This window comes from Salvelinus sp. IW2-2015, linkage group LG16 (genome assembly GCF_002910315.2).
Source record: "Salvelinus sp. IW2-2015 linkage group LG16, ASM291031v2, whole genome shotgun sequence".
NCBI classification, from domain to species: domain Eukaryota; kingdom Metazoa; phylum Chordata; class Actinopteri; order Salmoniformes; family Salmonidae; genus Salvelinus; species Salvelinus sp. IW2-2015.
The window spans coordinates 18,564,542-18,584,614 of record NC_036856.1 but is presented as its reverse complement, the minus strand read 5'-3'; the positions used below and the strand labels follow the sequence as shown (position 1 = coordinate 18,584,614).

General features: G+C 41.8%; 1 long non-coding RNA gene across 2 annotated transcripts; it reads right to left on the bottom strand.

The window, feature by feature from the left end:
• Positions 1–256: 256 nt before the first annotated feature.
• On the bottom strand, positions 257–18,563 carry LOC139028935 (uncharacterized). 2 transcript variants are annotated; one of them, XR_011481161.1, is made up of 4 exons: positions 18,270–18,563; positions 11,770–11,887; positions 11,631–11,667; positions 257–1,030 (listed from the first exon to the last, which is right to left on the bottom strand). It is a non-coding gene; the product is annotated as an uncharacterized lncRNA (long non-coding RNA). The 2 variants fall into 2 exon arrangements; XR_011481160.1 differs by lacking the exon at positions 257–1,030 and having other exon boundaries at positions 10,425–11,667.
• Positions 18,564–20,073: the final 1,510 nt, after the last annotated feature.

Here is a 20,073-nt window from a genome sequence, read left to right as displayed (position 1 = left end):
CGACTGCGCAGAACAATTTCCTTTAGGGAGATTGGAAAAACACATTTTATTGGAACAGGAAGGTTAAATGTAAAGCCTTGATGAAATGTAGAAAAAGGAGGAAGGGAAATGCTGTTAAGGTACACAATAGTAGATTTTGGTAGACAGAAGCTGCTCTTGGTAAAAGGGGTAAATCGGTCATCAAAAAGAAAGGAGGACCAAGACACTTCATATAATTAATTAAAATGTATTTATTTGTATGGCATGTTCAATGGAAACAAAGTTTAAAAACTCTGACGTGTTTCGGTTGCATGGCCTTCGTCAGGGAGTACAAAGAAATTATAATACAATGTCCTCATTAGAACAGCTTTTTCCAATCATCCCTGATTTGAAGAGGGAGTGGTTACAGCATTAATTTGACAACACCTAGTAAGCAATACTATACACATTAAAAAGTTACATACAGTAAATATGTCATAAAAAATGCAACTCCAAGCTCGAGGCATCAGAACCCCTAGAAAGGTAGTTCCAACCTTGAATATAACTGGGCAAAGTGCCAAGAATCAGAGAGCCATCTATAACATAGTACCCTAAAGCACAGCAAACATGTACAACAAGTCTAAACATAGCTGAGGGGAATAGAGCAAAAATGGCCACTAGATGACAGCAAATGGACCTATCACGACACTACAGGAAAGGTGAGAAATTCATATCTTCATTTAAACCAGGGTACTTAGTGCCCTGTAGTTTGTAAATCCATATCTTCATTTAAACCAGGGTACTTAGTGCCCTGTAGTTTGTAAATCCCCAAACTTTCCCTTTGGTTTAGCTGTTTAAAAGACGGTCCCCTTTTCTAATTGTGGCCGGAACATGATCAATACCCATAGCTTGTAGGGAGGCAGGGTTGCCATGGTGTTAGGACTTGTAGTGCCTTGCCATGGGGTAGTCTTCATTGCCTACCTATATGGCGTACTTGTGTTCTACTAAGCGGTCTTGAAGGCGTCTCTTTGTCCGTCCAATGTAGAACACCTTGCACTGTGGACATTCCAATCTGTAGATGATATGAGTGGTTTTGCAGTTAATGAAATTCTTGATGTGATACTCCATTTTAGAAGCAGTGATAACAAAAAACATTTTCTGTGCAATATTTCTGCAATGGTTGCATTTAAAAGAACCCTTGGGTTTGTGGTCTAGCCAAGTTCTTTGAGAGTAACCAGGAAGATAGCTGTGAACTAATTTGTCATTTAGGGTAGGACATCTCTTAAAGCGTATGACTGGTGGCTCTGGGAAGACTTGGCGTAGTAGCGTATCACTTTTGATTATTCCCCAATTCTTTTTAATGATTATTTTAATGTTCTCTGCTTCAGTGCTATATTTTGTAACAAAGTACACTCTCTCTGATGCACCACGTGGCATTCCCCTTTGCAACAAGTTCTCTCTGTCAAGTCATCCAGCTCTTATACCTGCATCTTTCAGGACCTGARCGCTSTAGCCCCGATTCAAGAAGCAATTTTCCAATTCAGCAGATTTGACACTGTAGTCTGTTTCCTGATCGCAAATTCTGCGGACTCTTTGGAATTGGCCATATGGAATGTTCTCTTTAAGCCTTTTGGGGTGAAAACTGTCTTCCTTCAGAATGGTATTCCCATCTGTAGGCTTCCTAAAGATTAATGTGTGCAAACTACCTTTGTCATTTTTACTGATGTCAATGTCCAAAAAATGTATGTTATCATTTCTGTACTCCATAGTTAGTTTGATGTTAGGGTTAATGCTGTTAAGGTATTGGTGGAAGGAAATACGTTCATCTTCTGAGCCAGATCAGAACAGGCAAACATCATCAATATAGCGTCCTCACCATATAATCCAGTCAAAGATCTGGTTTTTAGAAGGATCCAAAATGAAGTCATTTTCCCATTTACCTAAGTACAAACCAGCGTAGGAAGGGCTTGTAGCAAGCTTCCATGGCACATCCTTTGACTTGTTTAAATATACAGTCCTGACAAAGATGTTAATATTAAGAGTCCATTCAGTCAGTGAGACAATGAATTCTGTAGGAGGCATCTCAGTCTCAGGCCAGGTACTCAAGAAATGGTGCATAGCTGCCAATCCTTCTTCATGTTCAATGGTGGTGTATAGAGACTCCACATCCATGGTGACCAAAAAAGAAGCTGTACCTATATTGTTGAATTCCTTAATTTTGTTCAACACATCTGTGGTATCTTGAAGATAGATTGGGAGTGACGTCAGAAAAGGCTAAATAAAGTAATCAATGTACTTAGAGATGGGTTCTGTCAGACTTTCATTACCACTAATGACTGGTCTGCCTGGGGGATTTTCAAGATTTTTGTGGACTTTTGGAAGAAGGTAAAAAGAAGCAATACGCGGACTGTCATTGAAAATAAATGTTAACYCATTGTCTGAAATGTAGCCATTCTCCTTAGCTTCTGTGAGGATCCCTTTTAATTCAGTTTTTAGGTCCTCTGTAGGGTTGAAGGTAAGAGACTGGTAGAATTCATCATTGTCTAATTGACGGTAGGCTTCTGTCACATATTTGTCTTTACTCCACACTACTGTAGCGCCACCTTTGTCTGCTTTTGTAACCACAATCCGTTCATTTTTGGACAACGATTCAACTGCATCCCTCTCTGTCTTAGAAAGTTACGTTGTGTTTGGTTAGAGTCAATTTTACCCTTAAACAGATTCTCCATATCAAAATTCACCTTGACAAGTGTATTTAGTGTGGCATTCTGGACAATGGGACAAAAGGTAGACTTGGGCATAGAAGGTGTTTTTGAGGGCACAGAAACTGCCTGACATGAAACACTGGTTTCTGTAGTTGGAGAGATGTTTTGCTTGTACCAAGCCTTCAGATGTAGATTCCTATAGAAACTCAATAGGTCAATCTTTGTGTTGAGTATGTGGGGGCAAAGSACAGTCCTTTAGACAAGACCCTTACACAATCATCAGAAAGGGGTTCTCCATAAATGTTGATCACAGCCTTGTTCTGGTCCTGCTCCATGTGGTTGGAGAGTCTTGATTTCTACCTCTCCCTTCCGCGTTGGCCTCTTCCGCGTCCTCTCCCTCTCCTATTGGGGAACCTGCATGGCTCCTCTTCCTGATCTAAAAATTATTGGGAGGAGCCTGCCTCCTACTGTCTGGGGTGACCCTCATTGTCACTGCTCGTAAAGTTGAAAGAAACAGATCTAGGCTTCCTCCTCTGCGGATGTGATTCTGAATTCTTGTGGGTTGATTTTCTCCAGGCAAAGACCTTACCATCTCTATAGTCTTCTTCATCTCTTCAAAATTTCCTTAGCTTGTCTTGCTCCAATGTCAGAGTGAATGTGTCTATTTTCTCTTTCAAAATCTCATCAAATTGTGCTTTGTTAGAATTGTCACTGTGTTCTGTGATTTTCCTTTTCACTTCTTAAATTTCGGTTTGGACTACATGTCTGTCCTTTTTAGCTTCCTCTATTTGAAGTAGCATTAGGTCAAAGGACCACTTGTTGAGAATAGCCTCCCATGTACTGTATCTCTAAATTCAGTTTTACCTTGTGCTCCATTAGCTGGAAACTTCCTAATATGGAGTCCTCTGGGGTTTAGGCCTTTCCTCCAATAGTCAGACAAGGTGATAGAATTGAGGTCAAGTTTGGTGTCTTTCTCCATAAGGTGTTGCAAGTCTCTGTAAGCCTTGTTCAAGTCCGTTCCAGTATTCTCTGTGGCTGTCATCTCATCTAGCAATGAGGTACTGGTAATAATCCTTTGATCCTCTTCATGGGAATAGGAACATCTTGTAGCCTCTTGGGTAAAATCCATAGTATGAGTTGTAAAATACTGTGGAGCTGCTTCCTCTAAGCACTACCCATGTGCTGTGATTAACTTGTAGAAAAAGGGAAGCGCTGTTAAGGTACACAATAGTAGATTTTGGTAGATAGAAGCTGCTCTTTGGTAAAAGGGGTAAATCGGTCACCAAAAAGAAAGGAGGACCAAGGCACTTCATATAATTAATTAAAATGTATTTATTTGTATAGCATGTTCAATGGAAACAAATTTAAAACTCTGACGTGTTTCGGCTGCTTGGCCTTCGTCAGGGAATACAAAGAAATGATAATACAATGTCCTCTTTTGAACAGCTTTTTCCAATCATCCCTGATTAGAAGAGGGAGTGGTTACAGTATTCATTGGACAACATCTAGTAACCAATACTATACACATTAAAAAGTTAAATACTGTAAATATGTTATAAAAAATGCAACTCCAAGCTTGATGAAATGTGTTTAAAAAGTTAGCTTTCCGATGCACAGGGACTATGGTGATCAGCTAGAAACGTAGGCATTACAGATTCAGTCAGGAAGAGGTTGAAAATGTCAGCGAAGACACTTGCCAGTTGGTCCGCGCATGCTCTGAGTACACATCCTGGTAATCCATCTGGCCCCGCGGCCTTGTGAATATTGACCTGTTTAAAGGTCTTGCTTACATCGGCTACGGAGAGCATGATCAAACAGTCATCTGGAACAGCTGGTGCTCTCATGCATACTTCAGTGTTGCTTGCCTCGAAGTGAGTATAAAAGGTATTTAGGCCGTCTGGTAGGCTCGCATCACTAGCCAGCTCGCGGCTGGGTGTCCCTTTGTAGTTTGCAAGCCCTGCCACATCCGACGAGTGTCAGAGCCGTTGTAGTAGGATTCAATCTTAGTCCTGTATTGACGCTTTGCCTGTTTGACGGTTCGTCTGAGGGCATAGCGGGATTTCTTATAACTGTCTGGATTAGTGTCCCCAGCTCTTGCCTTTAGCTTGGTGAGGATGTTGCCTGTAATCCATGGCTTCTGGTTGAGATATGTACGTACGGTCACTGTGGGGACGACGTCGTTGATGCACTTATTGATGAAGCCAGGGACTGAGGTGGTATACCCCTCAATGCCATTGGATGAATCCCGGAACATATTCCAGTCTGTGCTAGCAAAACAGTCCTGTAGCATGGCATCTGCGTCATCTGACCAGTTCCGATGCAGCCGACCACCCTGCATCATTACATCAATTTAAATCACTTCACTRMAACGTTAAGTCACATTTATCCAGCTCGACTGCTTCACAGACAAGGCAAAAAAATTGCAAAAATTTTCTAGAGCAGGTGGATCTAAATACATAACTTTCATAGTTCTATGATAAATAATGCGACCTACACACTTACTTAAATCTAAAATAAGTAAAGAAGTAATTTTGTGTGGAAGTCAAACATTTGTTTTACGTCGGAGGCAGACACATTTCATATGCTCAGAATTACAAAATCGAGCCCTTACATAGACAGCCCTTCTCCCCTTGTCTATAGGAGGGACGCATGCTGTTTAAATGTCACAAATGTTGATTTAAACATTCACGAATTTAACAGATTTGGACTATTTCTAATGTCATGATATCTTTGGTAAAGTAGTAAAGAAGGTGAAATATTTTGGGTAGATGTTCCTAAAAAGATGATAACTGCAGTATATATGGACCTATTATAAAATATGAAAAGGCTTATTCATTCCATTTCATTAAAAAAAAATCATATCATCATATTTGTATATGTTTTATTATACTTTTATTGTGTACTAGATCATATGGGTTGAAAAGTTAATTTTCTTCTCGGACATATTCCAGGTTTAAGCCAAAGGCCATAGTTTTCCAGGGGGGGTGACACTACCATCTCAATAAAATATTGCCCTCTTGCTAGATTGATTACTAAAGCCTTAGTGAAACAGTGCAAAACGGCTATCAGCTCCACTTTAATATTATAATTTTTTTTTAAGATTATGTAAAAAAGACGATAAACATTTATCTTTTCGTTAGTTTATCATACTGCCGTCATCAAAATGTAATGAATTGTAAACACTTTTAAAATGGACATCCATCCATAAATGATTCACACATAATTTAAAAGACCATTTCATAGAACAGTCGTTCCCAACCTTTTTCGGTTACTGTACCACCAACTGAATTTTGCTCTGTCCAGAGTACCCCTGAAGTGCCCCCTCATGTACATTTTACCAGTAGGCCTATGATCTCATGAGTCTTCTCAAGTACCCCCTGTGGATAGGCCAAGTACACCCAGGGGTCCTAGTACCCCTGGCTGGGAACCACTGTCATAGAGAATGTTACAAACTAGACTATATGTAGTAACCTCCTTTGAAGAGATGGTGATTGGGTCTAAATAGGTGTTTGGCGTTTGGTAATCTCAATTCAGTGTCATTGTCTTTAAAACGTCTTGACACTAGGGGTCAGATTTWWAAAATTGTTTTAAAATAACGTTCCCAAGGTAAACAGACTATTTCTCAGGTCCAGATCGTAGAATATGCATATCATTTACAGATTAGGATAGAAAATTCTCCAAAGTTTCCAAAACTGTCAAAATATTGTCAGTGAGTATAACAAAACTTATTTTGCAGGCGAAAACCTGAAGAAATCTAACCCGGAAGTGATTTAAAAATAAATAAATCTGTGTTTCATTTCCCGTCTTTCTTCCATTTAAAGGGGTATCAACCAGATTCCTTTTCCAATGGCTTCCTCAGGCTGTGACCAGGCTTTAGACATAGTGTCAGGCTCTTATTTTGAAAAATGAGCGAGATTTTTCAAAACTAGTCAGGTGTCCTTTGATTAGTTCCTGCGCGCGAGAGGGGTAGCTCTCCATTTTCTTTCTCTCTTTTATTGAATAGGTTACGGTCCGGTTGAAATATTATCGATTATGTATGTTAAAAACAACCTGAGGATTGATTATAAAAAACATTTGACATGTTTCTACGAACATTACGGATACTTTTTGGAATTTTCGTCAAACGGAACGAGGCTGTAGTTTTCTGAACATAACGCGCAACCCAAATGGCGTTTTTTTTGTTATAAAAGTAATATTTATCTAACAAAAATAACATTTATTGTGTAACTGGGAATTTCGTGAGTGCAAACATTCCGAAGATTATCAAAGGTAAGCGATTAATTTTATTGCTTTTCTGACTTTCGTGACCATGCTAATTTGGGGCTAGCTGTTCTAGCATTGATTGATACACTCACAAAAGCTTGGATTGCTTTCGCTGTAAAGCATATTTTCAAAATCTGACACGATAGGTGGATTAACAACAAGCTAAGCTGTGTTTTGGTATATTTCACTTGTGATTGCATGATTATAAATATTTGTAGTAATATTTTGCGCCCTGCAATTCAGAGGTTAACTGTCATTTCCCACACGCCAACTCATTTTCTCAGCCTTAGAAGCATCTGCATTCACCAAATGTTGTGGGGTTATCTTTAGACATATTCTTCATACTTATAAATAGGGAATTGTTGATATGTTGTAAAAWTTTTCTTGATGACATGTTCTTCAAAAGAATTCACCAAAAATGCATTTAACTTTCTTTAGTATTTTACAGATAGAAAGATGAAAAAAGTATTAATCTACAATTGGCTATGTGTAAATCTGGTCCTGGAGTGTCTTACAAAATTAAAACTAAATATTTAGGCTGACTTCATCCAGTGTCCAGAAAAATATGTGCATATTAATGAGACATCAAATAATTTTTTGTGATATGATTAAGGGGAAAAAATACCCCATGTCACACCCTGATCTTTTTCACCAGTCTTGTGCTTGTCTCCACCCCCCTCCATGTGTCGCCCATTTTCCCATTATCCCATGTGCATTTATACCTGTGTTTTCTGTTTGTCTGTTGCCAGTTCGTCTTATCTCCTCAAGCCTACCAGCGTTTTTCCCCCTGTACTCCTGTTCTCTCTAGTCCCTGTTTTATAGTTCTTCCGGTTTTGACCATTCTGCCTGCCCTGACCCTGAGCCTGCCTGCCGTTCTGTACCTTTCTGACTCTGGCCTAGATTACTGACCTCTGCCTGCCCTTGACCTGCCTTTTGCCTGCCCCCTGTTTGGTCAATAAACATCCATGATTCGAACGGTCTGCATCTGGGTTTTATCCTGAGTCGTGATAGTATGAACTGGCTCTGACTGACCCAGCAGACTCGGAACAGCTCCATAACGTTGTCTCCTCCCAAGGAGCCACCATTGGGAGACACAAGGAGTTTCTTCAAGGTTTTCTGGAAGGATTCCAGAACTTGGCGGAATGCCACGACTATGCTTTCCATACATTACTGGAGCAAGTCCATTAGAAAGCCAACCACTACCGTAACCTCCCAGCCTCTCAGCAACCCAGCTGTCAGCAGCAAATCCCCCAGCCCATCCCGGCTTCCCGAGATCCCCGCTTACCTCCTCCGGAATGCTTCGCTGGAGATTCAGGGACCTGTCGGACGTTTTTCTCCAAGTGCTCCCTCATCTTTGAGCTACAGTCCTCTTCTTTCCCTCGAACCACTCGAAGTTAGCATACCTTATAACACTGATGTCCGAGAGGGCTCTCGCCAAGGCTACAGCAGTGTGGGAGCAACAAGCCACCTTGTGTTTCAATCTGGAGGAGTTCATGGGGAGTGTTTGATTCTCTGTTGTCAGAGAGAGACTGCTCGGAAGCTACTCCCGCTACGCCAAGACTCCCGTAGTGTGGCAGACTATGCAGTCAATTTCGGCACGTTGGCAGCCGAGAGTGCCAGGAACCCGGAAGCCCTGTTCGACACGTTCCTTCACGGGTTATCAGAAGAGGTGAAAGATGAGCTCGCAGCCCGGAGCTGCCCATCGATCTTGACTCTTTCATCGCCTTGACCATTTAGATCGTTGGGCAACTACGGGAACATTGGAGGGAGAGGAGGTCTGTTCTCACTCCCCCTTGCTCGTCAATGGATCCCACCTCGCCTCCGAGGAATCCTGGAAGTGCTTGGCATCTACATTGACGAGACAATCCGAGATTACCCGAGTTCCCCCGGGAATCACAGAGATCTGCCGACTCACCCACTACGGAGCCTATGCAACTTGGCAGAGGTAGATTGTCTCCTGCCGAACAGTTACACAGACTGAACACCAAGAGCTGTCTGTATTGTGGGACTGCAGGTCACTACATTTCTACCTGTCCTGTAAAATGACCCGGCTCATCAGGAAGTGTGAGTATGCTGATGGGCATTACGAATGTCCAGTCTCCCCTTATTCGTACCTCACTCCATGCCATCCTGCTGTGGGGAGACGGATACCAAAAGGGGATGAGTGGAAGACTGCCTTTAGCCCAGCTAGCGGGCACTACCAATACCTGGTGATGCCATTCGGACTGACCAACACTCCTGCTGTGTTCCAGGCCCTGGTTAACGACGTTCTCCGTGACATGTTGAGCCGGTTTAAGAACTTGTCCTCCATGTCTGACAAGCCCTCCAGCTTCTTCTGGAGAACCAGCTGTTTGTCAAAGCAGAGAAATGCGAATTTCATCACTCCACCATCTCCTTCTTTGGATACATCATAGCTGTAGGCAACATACAGATGGATCCTGGAAAGGTGAGAGCAGTGGTGGATTGTCCACAACCCACCTCCTGATTGCAGCTGTAAAGCTTCCTGGGGTTTCCAGCTGTAAAGCTTCCTGGACTTCGTCACTGGTCTCCCTCCATCTGAAGGCAACACCACTATCCTTACGGTGGTGGACAGGTTTTCCAAACCCGCCCATTTCATTCCCCTCCCCAAGCTACTCTCATCCCAGCTCGTGGCGCAGCACGTCTTCCGGATCCATGGACTTCCGGKGGACATGGTCTCTGACCGTGGTCCTCAGTTCTCGTCCTGGTTCTGGAAGGCGTTCTGCACACTCATTGGGTCGTCGGTCAGTCTGTCCTCCAGGTTTCACCCCCAGTCTATTGGCCAGTCAGAGCGAACCAATCAGGACCTGGAGACAACTCTTCGCTGCCTCGTCTCTGCCAACCCTACCACATGGAGCCAGCAACTCGTGTGGGTGGAATACGCCCGCAACAGCCTCCCCTGCTCAACCACTGGTCTCTCGCCTTTCGAGTGTTCGATGGATTATCAGCCCCTGCTCTTTCCTGAGCAAGAGGTCAGCATCCCCCTGCCCAGATGCCGCTGTCGCCGTATCTGGAAGAGAGCCCGGTCTGCTCTTCTCAATACCACCTCCAGGTATCAATGACAGTCGGCTCACCACCGGACCCCGGCTCCCCGTTATCATCTCGGGCAGAGGGTATGGCTGTCCACTCGGGATCTGCCCCTCCTGGTGGAGGCCCGCAAACTTTCCCCCCGTTTTATCGGACCTTTCCCCATCTCTAAGATCCTTAGCCCCTATGCTGTTCATCTTCTGTTGCCCCGCACCCTCCATATACATCTTACTTTTCATGTATCAAGAATTAACTTTGATACATGAAAGAGACGGTTAGGAAATCATTACTCTAGTCTAGAGCACAAATCCTTAATGTTGTATTTGCTCCAAGCATTGTGTAAGTTGTGCATTCAAGTCTCATATATAAAGTATTACTCACTAGTCATTATTCTGAATAATTTATTCATTTTGAATCCTAAACATTTATAGAATTCTGAGTTCATAGAAAATGTATTATTAAAGAGAGGTTATTTATTATTAAAGAGAGAAATGAACAAACAATTGTGTACATGATTAAAATATAAGCATGACATTACATACAGACACTGCGAGAGTCCATCAAGCATTAGGTTTTAGACATTAATTTACACTGTATTGTAGCATAGCATGAAGCTTCATTATTGACTGCATATTTGGCAAAAGACTTTGAGGTATATATTAGAGAAAGATTTAGATGTCTTAAAGATTTTTTATTTTTTTTGCTCCGTTCCCAAACTCAACTTGAATCAATGAGGGCTATACTATACACCAGGAGTGTCAAACTCATTCCATGGAGGGCCTAGTGTGTAACGCATGTCGTCGGGAGAAGGAGAAGAGGACCAAGGTGCAGCGTGGTAAGTGGTCATATTATTTAATAAAATACGCAACACTTGACAAAACAACAAACACGACAAACGAACAGTCCTGAAAGGTGAAACAAACACTAAACAGGAAACAACCACCCACAAACACAGGTGGGAACAGGCTACCTAAGTATGATTCTCAATCAGAGACAACGATAGACAGCTGCCTCTGATTGAGAACCATACCAGGCCAAACACACAGAAATACAAAACAAGGACAACATAGAACACCAGACATAGAATGCCCACCCAAACTCACGCCYTGACCAACCAAAATAGAGACATAAAAAGGATCTCTACGGTCAGGGCGTGRCATAGTGTCTGCACATTTTTGTTTTTTCCTTTCTATTAAGCCCTAGACAACCAGGTGTGGGGAGTTCCTTACTAATTAGTGCCCTTAATTAATCAATCAAGTACAAGGGAGGAGCGAAAACCCGCAGACACTAGGTTCTCCGTGGAATGACTTTGACACCTGTGCTGTGCTGCTTGAGGCTCTCATTCACACCACTGTGCACTCTGTTTGCTACAAAAAACGTAACTTGTCAATGATCTTAAAAGCGTGTCCTGGCACGCATTTCTTCCACATGCTTTTGTGTTCATGTAGTTCATAGTAATCTGATAACATTGACTGTAAATATGACCTGATCTGAACTTGATGAACTGTAAAATAATATGCACAGGGTTCTCAAACTGTAGCACAAGCTTACTGTCTACCAAATGTGGCATTATAGCAGGCAGTGTTCGGGTTTTCATAGTGCTTGTAAGGGTTATTTTTGTCCAGGATAATAAGGCATACACCCAGCAGAAGTACTGACCACTGAAACAGGCCATCTTGTTGCAGCCACCATTCTTCTGTAATGAGAGGATACACACTGGTCAAGAGGATGAATTCAAGCCATGGAATGCCAAACAATGTCAAAGTTACAATAGGCTGGTTATAGGGCTCAGGCTTACCTGTATGTTGGCACAGCAGGATGATTTTTTTTTGCTGTTCTGGCCCAAAAGCGTTTTTCCAGGAACTTTCTCTCCTGACTGCCTGAGGCATAATCTTCCCATAGGCCCTGGAGCCCAGCTATAAGCACAGACAAAAACAGACACAAATGCAGAAAATGAACCACAAGCTGGGATAAGAGTTTGATTGAGCCAAAGTCATCTGAGATGACTGCGATGACTGAACAGTGGTTACTGAGTATTGGCATTCCAGACTACAGACAGAGTTAAACATTTGAGATGTTAAATGYCATGACAAAGCTTAGAAGCACAGCAACTCAAATACAGTAATTCTGTTTATAATTTCTTTAAGACGTATTGAAAAATTATCTTCTAAGTTACCTTCCACAATCATATACTTTCATTGTAGATTTTCACTCAGCACCACGGCTCTGAGAGTGTTCAACAGACGTCCATGTGGTTCATTTGGTTGTATATAATTTACACTGAATGGTTTTCTCTTACACTCTGCCTGAGGTACGGATGACTCAGCAGCTGAGTTAGAGCCTGAGGTACGGATGACTCAGCAGCTGAGTTAGAGCCTGAGGTACGGATGACTCAGCAGCTGAGTTAGAGCCTGAGGTCAGGAGTGCCCTCAGCCGACAGTTGGAGGAGCCGTGGTAGGTCCTACGACAGATAGTGCAGAAGGCATACAGTAGCGGCAGGAGGGGCAAAGGTCAGCGGTGTTGTCCGATTCTAACACCACTGGGGCAGCACAGGTCTTGCGAGGGCAGTACGTCACATCAGCCATGCAGTCCAGAGTGGACTGGAGCAGGAGGCGGTCAAAACGGGTGAACAGCTGCTCCCCAACCAACTGCTTCACCTTAAACAACAGTTCATTCTCTGGGTTTAGTTTCCACATAGTGTAGAATAGCAGTTTCACACAGGTTAACTTCAGATATTCACTGAGGAAACTGTATTTCTACTTTCAGCTCTAGAATAAACATCTGTTCACTGCAGTTTTTCATTACCTGTGAGGGTGTATCTCCCGGGTGGCGCAGTGGTCTAGGGCACTGCATCGCAGTGCTAGCTGCGCCACCAGAGTCTCTGGGTTCACGCCCAGGCTCTGTCGCAGCCGGCCGCAACCGGGAGGTCCGTGGGGCGACGCACAATTGGCATAGCGTCGTCCGGGTTAGGGAGGGTTTGGCCRGTAGGGATATCCTTGTCTCAGTATGTAAAATGTAATAAAATGTATGCACTCTACTGTAAGTCGCTCTGGATAAGAGCGTCTGCTAAATGACTAAAATGTAAAAATGTAAAATGTGTAGCTGTGGTGCTGCGCTCAGGCTTTGGAAAGGTAAGACCACGGACTTTCCCGTCTCTGATCTGGACCGTGAAGAGTATACTCCAACATGCATTAGTTGCAGTAAACATGGCCCCAGTCTCTGAACTGACTACAGCCTTACTTACTCATGAAGCAGATCCCACAATCATGTAAGCCTGTCCCTCAAACTCTCTCTGCCTCTGTCTGTCATCATAGTCCAGCAGATGCACCAGGATGTCCATGTCTGTGGCCAGCTTTGAGAGGGCCCTGGGGTCACTGCCCTCTGTAGCCCTCTGGGAGTCTCCAGCCTCACTGCCCTCTGCAGGCCCCTCTGCGTCTCTGGCCTCAGAAAAGCAGTGAAAGTTACTGAACCCMGTAGAAAAGGACCACGCTGACCACTATGTCCTGCCATATCTAATCCAAACACCTGCACACTGCTGTGAGCTGAGATACATTGGTCAATGATTACTATACATACAATGATGTCTAAAACTCAATACACTTCACAGTATTGAATACATTATTGATCATTTACTCACAAAAGGCTCTAATACACATACACTATATATACAAAAGTAAGTGGACAACCCTTCAAATGAGTGGATTTGTCTATTTCAGCCACACCCATTGCTGACTGGTGTATAAAATCGAGCACACAGCCATGGAATCTCCATAGACAAACATTGGCGGTAAAATGGCCTTACTGAAGAGCATACTGTAGTGACTTTCAACATAAAGTAAGTGTGGAAGAGGTTAAAAAAWATATTGTTGTCTATCAACAATGACAAGCCACCCATGTCTGACAACTTGGATGGAAAATTAGTGAGGATAATAGCAGACGATATTGCCACTCCTATTTGCCATATATTAAATTTAAGCCTACTAGAAAGTGTGTGCCCTCAGGCCTGGAAGGAAGCAAAAGTTATTTTCCTACCTAAGGATAGTAAAGCCCTCTTTACTGGCTAAAATAGCCGACCAATCAGCCTGTTACCAACCCTTTGTAAAGTTTTGGAAAAAATAGTGTTTGACCAGATACAATGCTATTTTACAGTAAACAAATTAACAGACTTTCAGCACGCTTATAGGGAAGGACATTCAACAAGCATAGCACTTACACAAATGACTGATGATTGGCTGAGAGAAATTGATTATAAAAGATTGTGGGGGCTGTTTTGTTAGACTTCAGTGTGGCTTTTGACATTATCGATAATAGTCTGTTGCTGGAAAACATATGTGTTATTGCTTTACACCCCCTGCTATATTGTGGATAAAGAGTTATCTGTCTAACACAGAACACAGAGGGTGTTCGTTAATGGAAGCCTCTCCAACAAAATCCAGGTAGAATCAGGAATTCCCCAGGGCAGCTGTCTAGGGCGCCTTCCTTTTTTCAATCTTTACCAATGACAATTCACTAGCTTTGAGTAAAGCCAGTGTATCTATGTATACGGATGACTCAACACTATACTCGTCGGCTACCACAGTGACTGAAATGACTGCATCACTTAACAAAMAGCTGCAGTTAGTTTCAGAATGGGTAGCAAGGAATAAGTTAGTCCTAAATATTTCAAAACTAAAAGCATTGTATTTGGGGAAAATCATTCACTAAACCCTAAACCTCAACTAAATCTTGCAATGAATAATGTGGTAATTGAGCAAGTTGAGTTGACTAAACTGCATGGAGTAACCCTTGATTGTAAACTGTCATGGTCAAAACATATTGATACAACAGTAGCTAAGATGGGGAGAAGTCTGTCAATAATAAAGTGCTGCTCTGCATTCTTAACAGCACTATCAACAAGGCAGGTTCTACAGGCCCTAGGTTTGTCGCACCTGGACTACTGTTCAGTCGTGTGGTCAGGTGCCACAAAGAGGGACTTAGGAAAATTGCAATTGACTCAGAACAGGGCAGCATGGCCGGCCCTTGGATGTACACAGAGAGCTAACATTAATAATATGCATGACAATCTCTCCTGGCTCAAAGTGATTTCATCACTACTTGTATTTGTGAGAGGTGTTGACATGTTGAATGCACCAAGCTGTCTGTTTRAACKACTRGSRCACAGCTCGGACTCCCATACATACCCCACAAGACATGCCACCAGTGGTCTCTTCACAGTCCCCAAGTCCAGAACAGACTATGGGAGGTGCACAGTACTACATAGAACCATGACTACATGGAAGTCTATTCCACATCAAGTAACTCATGCAAGCAGTAAAATTAGATTAACAAACCAAACAAAAATATACCTTATGGAACAGCGGGGACTGTGAAGCACCACAAACATAGGCACAGACACATGCATACAAACACACTATAACATACGCAGTTTACACATACGTACACATGGATTTTGTGTTGTGGATTTGTGGTAGTAGAGTAAGGGCCTGAGGGAACACACTTAATATGTTGTGAAATCTGTTGTGAATGTATTGTAATGTTACATTTTTTTTTATAACTGCCTTAATTTTGCTGGACCCCAGGAAGAGTAGCTGCTGCATTGGCAGTAGCTAAAGGGGAGCCATAATAAATACAAAAACAAACATGACACCGTTATAGGATGCCACCTTTCCAACAAGTCAGTCTGTCAAATTTCTGTTCTGCTAGAGCTGCGCCAGTCAACTGTAAGTGCTGTTATTGTGAAGTGGAAATATCTAGGAGCAACAACGGCTCAGACGCGAAGTGGTAGGCCACACAAGCTCACAGAAGGGGACCACCGAGTGCTGAAGCGCGTAGCGTGTAAAAATCATCTGTCCTCGGTTGCAACACTCACTACCGAGTTCCAAACTGCCTCTGGAAGTAACTTCAGCAAAACAACAGTGTTGGGAGCTTCATGAAATGGGTTTCCATGACCGAGCAGTCACACTCAAGCTTAAGTTCACCATGCGCAATGCCAAGCGTCGGCTGGAGTGGTGTAAAGCTCGCTGCCATTGGACTATGGAGCAGTGGATACTGTTCTTTGGAGTGATGAATCATACTTCACCATCTGGCAGTACGATGGATGAATCTGGGTTTTGCGGATGCCAGGAGAACGATAACATTTATCTGCTTTACCAGAACACCCTGAAATGTCACACTTGATATAGATCATATGTTTTGTAAATTTCTATTGTAGCATACAATTAAAGGCTATGATAAAACTGGCAGTGAGATCAAAATAATTCAACATCATTGTTCATAACAGTCCTGTGTCACTTCACAAAATCTTCTAAACGTATTATTAAATGTTTATGAGAAGAATAGGCCTACACTAGATAGAATATTTCAGTCACTTTGGTTTAGCTCCTGTACTACTGTAAATGTACTTCTGCTCTCTATTGCCTCCCAATGCTGTTGTGCCCTGCCCATAGGAAACTTTGTTTATTGGAGTGGGAATCCTGGGGTGCTTCACTTCTAAGATGCGCAGCCAATGCTATTGGTCGGAAGTTATAGAGTAGACTGATGCAAGAGTGAACAAGAGCAAGTATTGTCGAGGCAAATTTAGCTAATATTGCCTGCATGAGTCACTGCAAGTGACTTTCCCGTTGGATTGTGTTACAGTCATGTTACAAGAAGAGGATCAAAAGTAGGCTACCCCATCCCATCACTGCAACCTGGTCTCAGAGCATTTYGTATTATTCTGTATATAAATCCAAAACACTCCATTTAATATGACATGTTACATTTCGTATGGTATATGTTATTTTGTGGATGTCCATCACCCATTTCATAATTACAATTTGTATTATATATATTACGAATTTGCAAAACGTAGAATACATTACGAATTTGCTAAACGTACTATATGTTACGCATTTGCCAAACGTATGTAATGTTATGAATTCTAGCTGGCTAACGTTAGCTAGGCTAGGGGTTAGGGTTAAGGTTACATTTAGGAGTTGGGTTAAAGGATTAGGATTATGGTTAGGGGAAGGGTTCACTAAAAGGGTTAAGGTTAGGGTTAGGGAAAGGGTTAGCTAAAAGGGTTAAGGTTAGGGTTAGCGAACATGCTAAGTAGTTGCAAAGTAGCTAAAACGTAGTAAGTAGTTGAAACGTTGCTAATTAGCTAAAATGCTAAAGTTGTCTGTGATGAGTTTCAAACTCATAACCTTTGTGTTGCTAGACCGTCACATTATACAACTACCCATCCGCTACGACCAACCACCCTACTTTCATTTTGCCCAACCTGGTGTCAAAGCATTTCGTATTATTCTGTACGTAAATCAGGGACAATCCAAGTAGTATGATATGTTACATTTCATATGTTTACATAAAACAGATCGTTATTTAAGACAAAAAACGAAAGTTGGGTACAAAAACGCGAACGTCTAGCAACAAAAATGTTTCAACTACTAACTACTTTTGAGCTACTTTGCAACTACTTAGCATGTTAGCTAACCCTTCCCCTAACCCAGTGCTTCTCAATTATTTTCTGTTATGCCCCCCCTAGGAAGAAGTAAACATTTCGCGCCCCCCAACTCTCTGCCGCGACTGTAAATAGTATCATTTGTCTATAAAATTGTTATAAGTACACCTCTGCATAACATTGTATCCGTATTAACATTAAAGAAAACAAAAAAASAAAAAAGAAAGAAATATAGATCAATTTACAACAAAGAATAACTTTATTAACATTGTTTTTTAGTCTGTAACAGAAAAGACTTAAAGTGCATCGATTTGCCTGGAAAAAAAATACATTTCAAGCCTTATTTAAACTGTAATTTTTTAAAAACTATTTGATACTGAAAAATAAAATATAATCAATAAATAATAATACATTCAAATTGATCAGCAAATTTAACTCAGGAGCACAATATATGAAACACTTTGACCTATAAAACAAAAATGAATAAAACAATTTGTGCTGATTTTTTAAAATCAAAATGAGGAAGTCATAGTTTTTATTTTTGCAGCACTTGCGTCATCCAGCATGACAGAGACCATGTCTAATGCTGCAGGCAGTATCAGCTCCTCTGCTATGGAGTGTTTTTTTTTTCACTGAGCAATTTAGTACGCCACCTTATATGATGCTAACAGTGCTCGCTGGTTTACTGAAGTAGCATTCACAAAGCGGGACGATTGTTGGCAATATTCGGCACGTTTTCGCTGAAAAAACTCAAGCGGCTTATCAGCGTGATTGGGGTGTAATGTCTTTAAGTGACGCCTTAATTTATTTGGCTTCATGCTGTCCGCTGCCAACATTTTTAGACACAGTAAACATACCGGTCTTTCCTCGTCTCCCACCGTAGTCACAGTGAAGCCAAGCGCTCCATATACGCGTCGTCATATTTCCTCGTTTTAGCTTTCGGGAGACTTACGTTGGTCTCATTATCTCCGTCTCTCCGCCTTTCTTTTCATCCCTGTTAAATATTTCCATGGTGTCTCTTAAGGGTTTGTTATCTGCACTTCATATCTCCTGCTCTGTGCTGTGTGCTCTTGTTCGGTGCAAAAAAAAACTACTCCCTGCGGCAAAAAAAAAGCATGTTCCCCGGGGTCACACGCGCCCCCCCCCTGGCATCGCTCCGAGCCCCCCCCCCCCAGGGGGGCGCGCCCCACTATTTGAGAAGGACTGCCCTAACCTAACCTTAACCCTTTAACCTAACTCCTAAACTTAACCCTAACCCCTAGCCTAGCTAACATTAGCGCGCTAGCTATCGTTAGCCACATAGCTAGAATTCGTGACATATCATACGTTTTGAAAATTCGTGACATATCATACATTTAGAAAATTTGTAACATATTGTACGTTTGCAATTTGTAACTAACACATTTTGCAAATTCGTAACATATTGTATGTTTCGCAAATTTCGTAACAAATACTACGAATTGTAATTCCTAATATATTATACAAAATGGGTGATGGACATTCACAAATTAATACATACCATACCAAACGTAACATATCATACTAAATGGAGTGTCTCGGATTTACATACAGAATAATATGAAATGCTCTGAGACCAGGCTGTTTTGGTCTATCTTATGTAACCATACCACAAATAACATATCATACTAATTTGAGTGTCCTGGATTTACATTTACTATGTTATGTCTGGTCTATGAGACCAGGCCGATCAGTCAGTGACGTCACTCCATGTATGTGTCCCGTCATGTGTTTTCAAAGTTTTATCAGGCATAGCCTTGTGGAATTAAAACATTAACACCTTACATTATAGTCTAATTATAGTATAAAAAGGGGGTTATAAATACAGATGACAGTTGACAGTTTATAAATCTGTACAAACAAGAACGCCTAAAGATATAGGCCTAGCTGAAATTGTTTGATTGCACTGCTTAAATGGCCACTAAAACTGGATACATAGTAGCTCCTATCATAGGCGCGGGAAGTAGGGGTGCTTGATAAATTGAAATAATTTTGCCTACACAGGATCAACAGCTTCTAAAAAATAGCTGTGGAGTAAAAACACTTTCAGTCGGGAAGGCTGCAATTTGGGCAGCACGCAGCCAAATATAGAACAGCTTGTTGCGTTGTGGCAATTCTAACCCTGACACTTTGACTGTTAAAGCATCTCAGCTCAAATCTGGGTAAAATATTGAAAGGAATGTGAGTCTTATTCAGTACATTTAGTTATTGSTTGTTTTTCTAAAGTCTACCAACCTTGCCAGGAGGCATGCCAGCTAAGATAGTTAGACAAGCTAGCTACTTTAACTAGATTGATAGCCTGCAATTGCTTTTTGGTAGCTGGTTATGATAAAATTGCTAAGTGGCTAATATTACAGACAAAAAAACAACAMATTTTTAGTTATTTTTAGAAGACAAATCTGAGGGATCACGTGCTCCTGTGCCTCCTATAGGCATGATTGGCGCCTCTGTCAATGATGCAAGAACCCACCAAATTATTATTATTTATTAATTATAACAGTGTGGCACTGTAGATGCCCTTTTATCCATGGGCAGTTTCACTTTTACTGCACGACACCTAACATTAATGCTGTTGCTGATATGTGTATGCACCGGTAATGTTGTGGGAAATGCATAGATTAGACAACGTCATTGTATATATCC